Source organism: Sinocyclocheilus rhinocerous, unplaced genomic scaffold (genome assembly GCF_001515625.1).
Source record: "Sinocyclocheilus rhinocerous isolate Xijiao unplaced genomic scaffold, SAMN03320098_v1.1 scaffold1157, whole genome shotgun sequence".
NCBI classification, from domain to species: domain Eukaryota; kingdom Metazoa; phylum Chordata; class Actinopteri; order Cypriniformes; family Cyprinidae; genus Sinocyclocheilus; species Sinocyclocheilus rhinocerous.
Window position 1 is genome coordinate 305987 of NW_015631716.1, and position 14693 is coordinate 320679.

Below are 14693 nucleotides of genomic sequence, written 5' to 3' on the forward strand. Positions count from 1 at the left end.
AAAAAAAAAAAAACACTGGCTGGATTTTTATCATTATAGGGTGGTTGTGTACACACACTGCCAACACACATTTCAGTTCAAACTACTTATAAAAGTGCATGTAGCATCCTATGACCCCTTTAAGACTGGAGTAATGGCTGCTGAAAATTCAGCTTTGCCATAACAAGAATCAATTAGATTTTAAAATAAATTCAAATAGAAAACAGTTATTTTAAAATGCAATAATATCTCATATTATTATAGTTTTTATATAGTATTATAGTACTGTATATATGGGTTAATAGTATTTTGGTATTGTGATGCTTATATTATGCTACTGTTGACTATAGTTCACATTCCTGCAGAGTTTAGCTCCAACTTTAATGAAAAACAGCTGAAACAGCTAATTAAGGTTTTGAGGTTTGCATGAAAATTACAGACAGGTGTGTGAGCAGGAGTAGAACTGAACTCTATGGGAAGACAGAACTCCAGAGCAGGGCTGAGAAACTGAGAAAATGTTTGATCATGTTTTATCATTCTGTCAAGAATGAGCTACTGTGACTCTTACCGGTTCACTTTTCTTTTTTGCTGGTTTCTGTGTTATGCGACGATAGCTGTCAAAGAAAAATAAAATATAAAGTCAATATAATATAACAGAACAAGTATATTATTTTGATGGTTTTGCATTGCAATGTTAAATGTAAAAAATGTAATTAAAATGTACACTTTCTGTACACATTATTATAGGCTATTTAACAAAAACATTAAAATTAACCCTGTGTTAGGCTACTAAGATTTTATATTCATTATTTCATAATCAATAAAGTTTCCTCTTTTTTAAAGACTATACCAATACCACAGCAATTTAGTTACTCTCTTGTAAATAACTGCACCATTACAATCTTGTGGATGAGTGAACTTACTCCATTTTTTTTCAGTCTCTCTGCTCCGACTGCCACATATATCTCTCCATTTACCAGCTGCTCCAGATCCACCACCCTGTGACCCTTGTTAGGGGTGTAAATATTTCGCACTGCCCCAAAATGAGCTGTGATGCCTCGAGTGACAGTGTTCAGAAAGCTGTCAAAAGTGGATGACTGGCGTTGATTGATTACAAACTTTCGGCCGGTATAAAAAGCATCTCCGTTCCTGAACACAAGAACCGTTTTGGTTGGAGGATGCGCAAGAGACCCCCGACCAGACATTATGAACGAAAACAACTCCGCGGTAATCCACGGGGAGGTGCTGACAAGCCCAAATTAAATATATAAATAGAACACTATTTTACCACAACAGAAAGTTGTTTGAATCGTTGTCTTCCGCGTGCTGGAGGCAGCCAGTTGTTTGGACGAGTTTCCATAGTAACGGAGTGAAAATGCTAAGAAAATAGCAAGAAATGGCAAGAATACTACAATCCCTCAACTCTCTCTGAACAAACACAATTATAGCATACGAATTCGTCGTAACTTTTTATTTTGATAGCTGTTTTTTTTTTTATGTGGTTTGTTCTAAGTTACTTTAGTCTGTGCGAAGGTGTAACTGGAGGTCAGGTATTGCAATTAGCCCATCTTAGACAACCGCCAAACAATAGATTACATTTTAATCAGTGTATTACTTACTCCTGTTGTCGGAGACTGTGTATTGTAGGTCAGCTTTTCAAAAATATCAATTTCATCTATACTGTTGTCAACGTGATTTTTCCAGTTGTGTTTTAGGGGTTAATAGTCTTTATAATGAAATGCATTTTTATTTTATGTTGTGTTATTATGAATTCACTAGCTGCCTTCACGTTCTATCGGAAACTCGTATGTTGCACTTTTTTTTTTTTTACAAGAGCATACATGTAAGTTAACATCAGTTGCAATGAGCGACGTAAATACTTACCTACTACTAACGTTAGCCTTTTTTTTCTAATGCGTTGGGAAATCATGCACCTTTGATCGCCGTCTTCTTCCCATGAACTTTAACCTTTCAAGAACTTTTCCAGAAACTTTTCAAAATGCTAGTATTAATAAAAGTGCCTACGATATGAAATAAAGGGACAAAAATGGTTGTGAATTAATGAAAAAAAAAATACACAAACTAAAAAGGGGTAGGCTAAATCAGATGAAAGAGACAAGAATGTTGTAGGGTGAATTAAATTCATTAAAATTATTATTAATAATAAAGCTAAATAATTTTATATTATTTAATAAAACCTTGGGCCGTACATTGAAAAGATAGTAACCTGAAAATGGAAACATCTAAATTAACTGGTTTTATTCGAGTCAAACATGTTATTTAACATCACTGAATCAACATAAACACATTAATTTATATCAACAAAACAATTTTTTATGGATTAAATCAGGTAGAAATAGCTTTTCCTAAAACAGGTTACCACTTTTTACAGCATAGAATGACGAATTTTGTAGACCTATTTATTTATTCATTTATTTATTTATATTTGTTTTGTTTCTTATATAAAATGTATAAAACATAACATTTGTATATAAGTATTTTTAATTATTTATTTTACATACATATTTTCATTGACTGAAAAGTAAAACGCAAATGTTTACTGCCATATTTTAAGAAAGAAAATTCCCCACTCAAGCTGATTTAAAACTGATTAGCAGATTTATGGACTCAATATATAGTTCATGGCAGGATAGGTTCCTTATGCTATTGTCTGTTTGGTGTGATGGCCAGTGTAGAATAACAGATCAGTTTACACAAGCAGGTCGCCTGATTATGTCTGTAAAGTTCATTCTAAAGACCTATTATGAAATTTAAGCACCTTCCATCTTTAAAGATTTATGAGGAAAAACACTGTTATACGTGCAACAGAGGTGTACAGATTGCCACTTTGCCCCAAATTAATCAGATTTCCTGCCTGCTGTTATATTTTCATGCATAGTTAATTTCAGGACGGCTTGACCTTGTCATTAGCACATAAGTGCAGAACGGCAATGAGTGCCAAATAATCACAGTGTGTAGAGCCACACGTGACCACTAGAGAGCGACAGATCACTACTTTAACATACTGTAGGCCTACTCACTGAATGACAAAGATGAAACCTTGCAAAGAGTAATGGAATTGTATTAGTGCTTAAGAAACAGATATCGAAAATACTAAGAACGGACAAAGAGTTTTTTAGGACAAAACTGTTTGCTCATGATATACAGAGATTGATTGATTTATTGATTGAATGATTGATACCAAAGTCACATAAAATAGGAGAGACCGGGGATGGTTAACACGGGTCACTTGTAACACTTCCGATTTCTCAAATAAGGAACGTTACAAATCAACTAATTCACTTCACACATTCTCAGTTTAGTCCTGTAGTAGAGACCTGTGCCAGACAGCAGATTTTAGAGGAGAAAAACTCATTTTGAGGTAAGAAAGTAACTTTTTATACTTCATTTATTTTTGTGATGGCAGTCCCTGCTTTGTAGTTAAACTTATCAAGTTAAATTATGTTTATTGTGTGTCTGTGTAGATATTATTCATGCAAGTTGTTAGTGCTAATGTTTAGGCTGTTAGCTGTAAGGTGAGCTAGTTCATGGCTACAAGACACGAGGGTAGTTGTAACATCAATGAAACATGTCATATATTACTCCAAGCTAATTTTACATATATATATATATATATATATATATATATATATATTAGTTTCGCTTTTGCAACTAAACACTTTCACGACCTTCACGACATGGCGGCGGCGGCGGCAGCAACAATAAAGTTACTCCTTCTTTCTTTGCGTGAACATTTGGGCGCTGTTATGCAAATCTTCCCACATCGTGACGTAGACATGTGTGGGCGTGTTTAAACGAGGCGTTTTAGGAGGGCGTGGACGAGTCTTAACTTTGATAAAGAATATCTCTTTGGGTTTGAGACTTTAGTCTTTGCAACTTTAGGGATCTTATCTATTCACGAACAGCTTGTAACACTCCAAAGAGAAAGGAAAACTTGAAATCGGTGACTATGATATATTTTGATATAGTATGCAATATATAGCATCTATTGATCTTAGTTTTTTTTCCCCTTGTGTGACCTTGACACTGTCCCATTCTGCCAATAATGTATTAAATAAATGGGATTATGTACTACTGGTAAACTGGGACAGCCATTTAAGTCATTTTACTGGGGAGAATCAATTGAGTTTGACCATTAAAAATACAGTTCCTAACCTCAACACTACAGTTCAGTCTAGAAGACTGTGTGTTATGTAAATCTGCTCGTTAGCTACAGTAGTTCTATGATTATGATGACCTATTCAGTATATTAATAATAAACCATGTAATTCAAATGGCAAGGAGGAAAGGTAGTAAAAGAGCAAATGTAACGCGCGTCACGGCGTGAGTGCAACTCTTCCTCTCAAACAGTGAATAACGGAAATGAGCAAGAAGGGAGTGCACTGTTTCTAGATTTGGACCAGTGACCAGAAGATTAGACTCGCTCAAGAGACAGTGTCAACAAGGGGAAAGGCAATGGCGACAAGGTCCTTGGGGAGCAACACATGAGCCCCGGAACACCCACCTCTGCACTTCAAGAATCATCAAAGCTTGCATCTTGTCTGCCTGCCGAAGTATGATCAGTAGAGTGGGCTTCTTGGAGTTTTCCTAACTCCTCCTGAAGCACATCTGAGCAGCCAAATAATTAGATTATTACAGTAGATACAGTAGAATTTAAAAGTAAAAAAAAACAATAGAAAAATGAAAATCACAACAAATCAAATTAACTGCTCACAATAGCAGACTCAATGTGAATTAGGAATCCACTAAATCTCAGTTCCAGTTCAATGCTGCTTACACGAGATCCTTCTTCCGCAATTGAATTTCTGAGCAACGTTCAGTCAGAAAGAGGATCGCATCAGCTGCTTCTCTCTCGGACAAAAAAGCATTGCATCATCTCTGTCCCGGCTCCACCCGTTAGGGCGGGGCTAACTTTCCACTCGTCTAATTGGACCAATCTTCATCTTATTAAATTAACTAACTTTTCTAAATTAGTTTTTAATTTAGCTTTATACACTTCCTTGTTTTCTCTTTACAGATATTAATAAAATAAAATACTGTTTTACACAATCATGAATGTTGTCGTTTTTTTTTTTTCCAGCAACAGGGTTTCTAGTAATCTGGGTTACACCAAGCAAGAAAAAGGTCAAATCAGTGGAATCTGAAATATAATAAGATAATAAGAAAGTCTTATTGTTCATTTATTTAACTGATTACAGGTTAATGTAGTTTAGTAAACTAGATTTCCACTTTTCACAATGCATGTACGCCTTACCCCAAATTCATAAATTTGGGGTAAGGCATTTTATGACTATTTTTTAAAATAAATTAATACAATTTATTCAGTAAGGACACATCAGAGTGTGTTTCCCAAAAGCAACTATGCTCGCAAGTTCTGTCGTTATCAAAAGAGTTCAGTGGAACTTGCAACCATAGTTAGCTAACAATGCTTTTGGGAAACACCACAGATTGATCAAAAGTGATAGTATAAAGACATTAATAATGTTGATTTCTGTTGTTTCTGTGTGTTTTTTTAAATGCTGTACTTGTGAACTTTCTATTCACCAAAGTATCATGGTTTCCTCAAAAATATTTTGATTACATTGATACACTGATAATAAGAAATGTTTCTTAAGCAGCAATTCAGCATATAAGAGTGATTTCTGAAGGATCACGTGACACTGAAGACTGGAGTAATAGCTGCTAAAATTTAAGCTTGGCCATCACAGAAATGAAGTACATTTTAAAATATATTAAACTAGAAAACAGTTATTTTAATTGTAATAATATTTCACTATATATCTGTTTTTACTGATTAAATAAATGCAGCTTTGGTGAGCACTTGTATAATAATAATTAAATGTTGTTTTAAACAGTTTTACATGGCGCCTAGCATGTCACTGCTGTCACTGTTTAAAATTTTGTCAAAGATGACAAAACATAGAAGTGCTGTACCTTTTTCACTAAAATTTCAGCCTTCTTTAATACCGGAGTATTTTAAACATGTCTAAATTGACAGTGAAGCTCATACTGTGTTCTTGTCAAACTCACACACGAAGTACATAGTGAGGTGACAAGCCATGTCAATCCACTCGCCAGAAGACACCATCTCGACGCAATCCTCGTCATCGTAAGCGTTGTTTGGCTCGCCCTCCCTCCACTTGCTGCAAGTGGTCATGGGTGAACGCTCCACATACACAAAGTCTACATGGATATAGCACAAAGAATACAGTAAGCAAAATATCATTATATGCTGATGATATCCTGTTATATATCACTAAACCTCAGTCTACTATTTCAATAATCTTAGAAACGGTCTGTCATGACGGTACATTTTCAGGTTACAGGGTCAACTGGTCTAAGAGTGAATTAATGCCTATAAAGGTCAGAGATATTTCCGCTCTCCAAACCTTCCCATTTAAAATAACGCAATATAAACTTACATATTTAGGAATTGAGGTCACAAAAGATTTTCAGTCATTATTTAAAGCTAATTTCCCCCCTTTAGTGACTAAACTGCAAAATAATATTCAGTTCTGGAGATCCCTGCCTATTTCTTTAATAGGAAGGGTTAATATTATTAAAATGATCTTTCTCCCACAAATTCTTTATCTTTTTCAAAACATCCCAATGTTTTTACCAAAGATTTTTTTTAAACAACTAGATTCCATTATTATACCCTTTTTGTGTGATTATAAAGCCCACAGAATAAGTAAAGCACACCTTTGTAAATCTAAAGCTGTCGGTGGAATGGCACTTCCAGATTTTGCCCTTTACTACTATGTTTGTGCTCTTCAGACCATCATAATGTGGCTAGACCATACGGTAGCATCTTCCCCAGCAGATAGACCTTGCTGTCTGTCTCTTTGATGCCAGTGACAGCTGCGGGGGAGGGCAGTGCTGAAAAATGAGGATCTGAATTTCTATAATCACACCGCAGCAGCCAGCGTTCACACAAGTGCATTCTGACAGTCAAACAAAAGAGCTTCTGGCTAATGGCTAAATACTTTTGTCTATGTGCAATCACCCAGCACATCAAAACGAACAACTGTATGAATCAACTTGACAACATCACATTATTGTAATCTCATAAACATTGGTAGACAGTGCAACTGGTTCATTCTTTCTTTTGGACATACCATTTTTAATGAATTTCACCAGTCATTTTCCGTAAGGGTGCGCACTCACAGGGGACGCCTGAGGAGACAAATTAAATACGAGACCATTCACATGAGCAGTCCAAGCATTAAACTGGTTCCTAATGAGTTCAATCCAATTATCAACTGATATGAACTGAATTCTATTTCGGCAAGCCCTATACCTGGCTCTCCATTTGGGCCCTTAGGTCCTGGATCTCCCATATCACCTTTTATACCTAGAAAAAAAAGAAGTCTATTACATTATTAAGCAGTTAGACAAAACAAGCCTGATTACTTTCAGAACTGCAATTTCTTTCTCAAGCTTACCTTTGAGTCCAGCGGGACCCATCTTCCCATAACGTCCAGCACTACCTTTTTGGCCTTTGACTCCAGGGGGACCTGGAAAATAATGTATAAACTTAAAAAAATAAGCATGGATATAAACCAAAGAATGTAGTAATTTTCAGAATGGAGTTTGATTCCCTTGTTTATCAGTATTTTGAGGCATTTATAAACACAATGATTTGTCAACACTGGCTCAGATGAGCTCAACTATCTAAAAGCAAGATAAGGAAAGTTTTAGGGGCTCTTTAAAGTATACACACATGGCAGCTCCCTGTTTGGTCACTCGATTTGAAAGTTTCATAACTCTTTTAACACTTAAAACTTCTTTACAGGTTTGTCATGTTTCATCATGTAAGTGGATAGTAATTAAAAAGCACTATTGCTGCAGTATATAGTATGCATACTGTGCATATTTTCTGTTTATAGGATTTTCTGTAGTGTTTTCAAACTTAAATAAAGCTTTATATATCAAATTAAAATATATACACACACTACCGTTCAAACGGGGTCAGTAAAAAAAATAATCATTTTATGCAGCAAGGATGCATTACATTTATCAAAAGTGACAGTAAAGACGTATAATGTTACAAAAAAATCTATTTAAAATAAATTGTGTTCTGTTGAACTTTCTATTGATGAAAGAATCCTTAAAAAAGTATCACCTTTTCTAAACAAACATTGGGCAGCACAATTCTTTTCAAAACTGATAATAAAAAGAAATGTTTCTTGAGCACCAAATCAGCATATTAGAACGATTTCTGAAGGATCTCTTAAGATGTAAGGCTACTGAAAATTCAGCTTTCCATCACAGGAATAAATTACATTTTAAAATATATTAAAATAGTTCTTTTAAATTGTAATGATATTTCACAATATTATTGTTTTTACTCCGTTTTTGATCAAATAAATGCAGTCTTGGTGAGCATAACATTAAAATGAGTGTCATTAGTGTAGATTACATAATGTAGTGTAGTTTATTTGTAGTATCTTTGAGTCCAGGGTGATCTGGACCGAGCACGGTTCTTCTGGCATGTGCTGACCATACACCGACCTGATTAGTGTCAGACTTAACATAGTGACCAACATGCAAGCCACCAGCTTTTCTCCACCCATACTGGAAACACAACAAAATATTTATGTTCATCCACAATCAAATACCAACACATTTTTCAATGCCATGTTCATCGGAAAACATAGTAGCAGCTGTTATTGAATTCACAAAGGCTTCACTGCTCATAAAATGGAACACAATCATATTAGGGGATTCAGTGACAGAAATGTCTCCACAGCCAACTCGTCTTGTGACATACAAGCACAAGCAATCATAGTCAACTCCATTTGCAAAGCTAATACACAATAGTTTGTATCTGTCTTTCTCCCAAACGATCTCACTGTCCACCTTCATTTCAAAGTCGATACTAGAGAGTAAACAGTCACACTGTGACGTCTCCTGTAACCACCAACTTTAAAGGTAACATTTGACTCGTCTCGTTGTTGTCTGTGCCACCTGCAGGACACCATATTTCTTATGAAATGGACTTACCTTGTTTTGAATTTCAAAGCCCACTATATGCAGCAGACCCAGCCTATATGGATCCAAGTGAGTTAATGGCAGTTTGCTCACTGGTGGTCTCTCTGAAATGTTTCATCTCACACACACCCTCGAAGAAACAGGCCTGAGAGTGAGCAAGTACATGTAAACTAGGGTGACCATACGTGCCATTTTCCCAGGACGCGTCCTGGCCAGGATTTGTATATTGCCTAAAATATCTAGGTTTTGGCTTTGTTTGCGTGTGCAGACCGATCGGTGTATGACATCAAAGTACCATACAGACGGTTATGCTTTCGAAACACTCTCGAGGTACTTTGATGTCAAACACTGATCGGTCTGAGCCGCACTGCTTTTAAGTCGAACACACATAATATGTACGCGTAATTGCATCGCTTTGACCGTAGATCCCACCTTCTCACACGCCATGATTGGTCCATTATGTACAATGCTTGCATGTTATTGGTCAAACTACTTTTCGATCATTACCTTCAGCAAGCATGAAAACAGGAAAACAAAGCCAAAACAAATCCTGGACGCGTCCTGGGAAAATGGCACGTATGGTCACCCTAATGTAAACACAAAGATAAGAGCTGCTCTGCAACACACTTCTCTGATAACTCCATGGGAATACATCAGGGTCAGTGACAGCACGACTCCTAACACATTCCTCACTATTACACATCAAAAGCATTCCCAACATTCACAAGTTTTAGTTAGGACAGTATTGAAGAGCTGAGGTTGAAAGGAAAATAAATATATATTATTTATATACAGGTTTTAGATGCCAAAGCACATTTCAAATAACTTTATCTTCACATACTGTAATGAACTGCAATATAAATGAGCAGAAAACATGGAAGTTATTAAGAAACTCATTTAATTTGAGGTCAACCAGGATGAGGAAAAACTCGAGAACAGAAATGCTGCAGTTCGTGCACAAGGTGGCAGTAAATATTCGCCGGAATTTCATCTGGAAAAAGAAGAAAAAGTGAAGTTTGCTGTGCATTTTGATCATGTAATGAACATTGCTTGGTTGACTAAAAAATGCTAAGCTGCTTGGCTAAAAAAAAATTTTGCCATGGTGATGACATTAACAATTAGACTGTTCTATTCTATTCTATTCTATTCTATTCTATTGTTAACACTTTTTACAATAAGGTCATTTGCTAACATTATATTAGATAACATCAACTAACAATGTATTTATTAATCTTAGTCAATTTTGAAATGTACTAATACATTATTCAAATCAAAACTTGTATATGTTAATTTTATTAAATATTATTTAATATAATTTTAATGGCCGTGAGTTGACATTAACTAACAATGAAAAACTGCATTTTTATTAACTAACATTAACAAAGATTAATAGATACTGTAACAATTGCATTGCTCATTGTTGATGCATTAACAAACATTAACTGGGACCTTATTGTAAAGTGTTAATATAATATAATATAATATAATATAATATAATATAATATAATATAATATAATATAATATAATAGTCACGGTTTATGGGCTCACTGACTCATTCTCGCTCTGTGTGTATGTGTGTGTGTGAGTGGGTGTGTCGGTGATTGCTGCTGACTGGTTGATCAGCACCAGCTGTAGCTCATCAGCTCAGCTATTTAATACCTGTGCTATCCGTCCTGTGTTGTCAGATCGTTTGGTGTTCCCGCTGTGTTCAAGTTCCCTGTTCCTGTTCTTCGTCTCATTGGATTTCGGTTCCAGATTTCTCCTACGGATTGTATGTTCCCAGGATATCCACGGCTGCCCATTTGCGTCCCTGTGCTACCAAAAATGACTATATCCTGCACATGCTTTATTTGACTCTTGCCTTTTGTCTGGTTGGGACTTTTCCAAATAAATTGTTATATTTCACATTCGCTACTGAATCCTCCTTTGTATTCGTGACAGAACGATCTGACCAACCTATGGATTCAGCGAATGCATCGGATCTATGGGACTTTTTGTCCAACAACAACGCACGCATGGATCATCAGGAGGAACAGATGTTAGCAACGGGTCGAGCTGTGCAAGCCTTGGTAGCGCAGGTGTCCGAGCTCACTACCCAATTCCAACAACTGAGATCGCCCACTGTGCCGCCCCCGCCGCCAGTTCTCCCCACTCCTAGAAGCACCGAACATCAACGCGAGCCACGTCTACCCACACCTGAAGTGTATGCTGGTGAGCCCAATCTTTGTAGAGCGTTCTTAACTAAATGCTCCATGTTCTTTTCTCTGCAACCTTTGACTTTTTCTACCGAACAGTCTAAAGTGGCTTTAGTGTTGACATTGCTGTCGGGACGGGCAGCTCTGTGGGGAACGGCGGTGTGGGAGAACCAACATCCTTGCTGCTCTTCGTTCCACAATCTCGCGGAGGAGATGAGACGGGTGTTTGATCGCGCGGTAGCGGGTCGCGAGGCGGCACGCATGTTAGCCGATCTACGGCAGGAAAACAGACCCGTCTCGGATTATTCCATTGAGTTCCGGACACTGGCAGCTGAGTGCAAGTGGAACAAGGAGGCGCAGTGGGACATGTTCCTGCATGGGTTGGCTGACCGGATTCAGAAGGAGATTTTTACGATGGAATTACCCACTGATCTTGATGGACTCATCGAATTAGCTCTTCGGGTAGATGCCCGTCTACATCAACGTGATCAGCGAGGACGCCGCCAGCTGGCGTCAGAACTTCCTGAGTATTCCACTGCCAGTTCCTGTAATAGGGTCAGTCACACATCTGATTATGAACCCATGCAGGTGGGAAGAGCTCGGCTTTCCCGGGAGGAGAGGGACCGTCGGAGAGCAAGGGGACTTTGCTTGTATTGCGGCGCTGCGGGTCACTTCCTGGCTGACTGTCAAGTAAAAGGCCAAGCCCGGCAGTAGAGCTGAGGTTACTGTCGGGTGGATTGTCCCTGGGAAAATCCTCGTCCTCAACTCTCCTCCCGGTAAGACTGCAATGGGCAGCCGGAATCCACAACTGCCAGGCCCTGCTGGATTCCGGAGCTGAAGGTAACTTTATGGGCTACAACTTAGCACAACACCTTCAGATACCCATTGTTCCTCTCACCCATATTATCTCTGTCAACGCACTCAACGGACAGGCTCTTCCTAGCATCACACATACTACTGAACCTGTCACCCTCATCACCTCTGGAAATCATATTGAGAAACTCACACTTCTGCTCACTGAATCTCCGCTGGCTCCGGTCGTGCTGGGCCACCCCTGGCTGGTGCATCACAATCCCAGGGTGGACTGGGGTCAGAGCTCCATCTCGGCGTGGAGTGACCAATGTTATGCGTCTTGTCTTATGTCTGCTTGTTCGTCTGTGTCTTGTTCTTTGTTGCAGAATGAGCTGGTGAGCCTGTCTAACGTGCCCAAGGAGTACCTCGACCTGAAGGAAGTGTTCAGTAAGTCCCGGGCTGCTTCTCTTCCTCCACATCGTCCCTATGACTGTGCTATAGATTTAGTACCAGGTACGTCTCCGCCTAAGGGCAGGTTATACTCGCTTTCTGCTCCAGAAAGGGAGGCCATGGAGAAATACATTTCTGATTTTCTAGCAGCCGGGCTCATTCGTCCTTCCTCTTCTCCCGCGGGGGCAGGTTTTTTTTGTGGGGAAGAAGGAAGGTTCTCTGCGACCATGCATTGATTACCGAGGGTTGAACAACATCACGGTAAAGAATACTTATCCTTTGCCATTGATGTCTTCAGCCTTCGAGCGGTTGCAGGGAGCATCCGTCTTCACCAAATTGGATTTGCGTAACACTTCTCATTTGGTCCGCATAAGGGAGGGGAATGAGTGGAAAACCGTGTTTAATACCCCCAGGGGGCACTTTGAATATCTGGTTATGCCCTTCCCCCGCGATTTTCCAAGCACTCGTTAATGACGTGCTGAGAGACATGGTCGATCAATTCATATATGTCTACCTGGACGACATATTGATATTTTCTTCTTCTCTCCAGGAACATGTTCAGCATGTCAGGCGGGTGCTCCAGAGGCTGCTCGAGAATGGGCTTTTTGTCAAGGCAGAGAAATGCGTGTTCCATGCACAGTCAGTTCCATTTTTGGGATACATCATCTCGTCCGAGGGAATGCGCATGGATCCCGATAAGGTTAAGGCTGTAGTGGATTGGCCAACCCCAAATTCCCGTAAGACCCTGCAGAGATTTCTGGGGTTCGCCAATTTCTACCGGCGTTTTATTCGCAATTTCAGCCAACTAGCCACTCCTCTGACTGCCTTGACCTCCACCAGAGCTGCGTTCAGGTGGTCCAGTGCAGCTGAGACTGCATTTGCCAACCTCAGGGGTCTGCACTTTTTTTTCTCGGTCGTTTTGACTTTTTTCTCTTTCCTACCATCCGGGTTCCAAGAACATCAAACCCGACGCCTTATCTCGTATATTTGATTTTTCCGAGCGCCCGTCTACTCCCGAGTGTATAATACCTGAGAGACTCATTGTCTCTACACTCACATGGGAGGTCAAGTCGAAGGTTCGTGCGGCCTTAGAAGGGGTAACGCCTCTGCCCGGGTGCCCACCAAGTCGGTTATTTGTGCCGGATTACGGTCCGACGTTATTCGGTGGGGTCATTGTTCCAACGTGGCTTGTCATCCAGGAGTGAATCGTACTAACTTTCTTGTTAAACAGCGATTCTGGTGGCGTTCCATGGCTCGTGACATCCGGGATTTTGTTTTAGCCTGCTCCGTTTGTGCTCGTGGTAAGACTTCCAATCGACCCCCGGAGGGGTTACTTCAACCGCTGTCTGTCCCTTCGAGACGCTGGTCCCACATCATGCTCGATTTTGTCACTGCCCTCCCAGGGTAATACGGTCGTTTTGACCATAGTGGACCGGTTTTCGAAGGCGGCCCATTTCATTCCCTTGCCCAAATTACCCTCTGCCAAGGAGACAGCGGTTACTGTTTTTGTCAGATTCCAGATTTTCAAATAGTTGTATCTCTGCCAAATATTGTCTTATCATAACAAACCATACATCAATTGAAAGCTTATTTATTCAGCTTTCAGATGATGCATAAATCCCAATTTCAAAAAATTTACCCTTATGACTGGTTTTGTGGTCCTGGGTAACATATAATAACACTTTACAAATAAGGTCCCATTAATGCTTTAATTTCTTTTTGTTGTAGTTATTTAGCTTTTGTTTATTTGTATCTAATTGCTATTATTATTATTATTATTATTATTATTATTAGTTAAGTTGTTTGGATTTAAATGAAACAACCTGAACTATGAACTGTTTTTCTCTGTTGCTCTAGAAACCCTACAAATAATTTTCCATAATTGCATTGTACTTACAAACGAGTCGCATGCCAGTAACTGACAATGAGGATCAGATCTACATGAACTGCTATTTATATTCACAGTAATAAACAAGCTTAATAAACCATTAAGGTGTCATTCATCTCCAGAGATCTGGTGCTCTTCTTATGTGTTGCTAAGGAATATCCTTCCCTTGGTAACGAAAACTAACATGATAACGTGATAAGAAAAAATCAGTTCCTTGAAATTGAAATTGTGCTGCAGCACAGTTCTCACTCTGAATCACAGCACTTCAGCAGTGACACGGCATGCCCAAGACAATGATCTTATTTTTGCATGTATGGGTCACATGTAGTAAACTCTGCCAAAATGTCCCATAGTGACTAAATAAACTACATAT

At 38.7% G+C, this 14693-nt stretch overlaps 2 pseudogenes; both read right to left on the minus strand.

The window, feature by feature from the left end:
* LOC107741862 (doublecortin domain-containing protein 2C-like) overlaps positions 1–1184 on the minus strand; it is a 27599-nt pseudogene extending 26415 nt beyond the window's left edge.
* Positions 1185–6004: 4820 nt separating this feature from the next.
* On the minus strand, positions 6005–8868 carry LOC107741864 (collectin-11-like; annotated as a pseudogene).
* Between the last annotated feature and the right edge of the window lie 5825 nt (positions 8869–14693).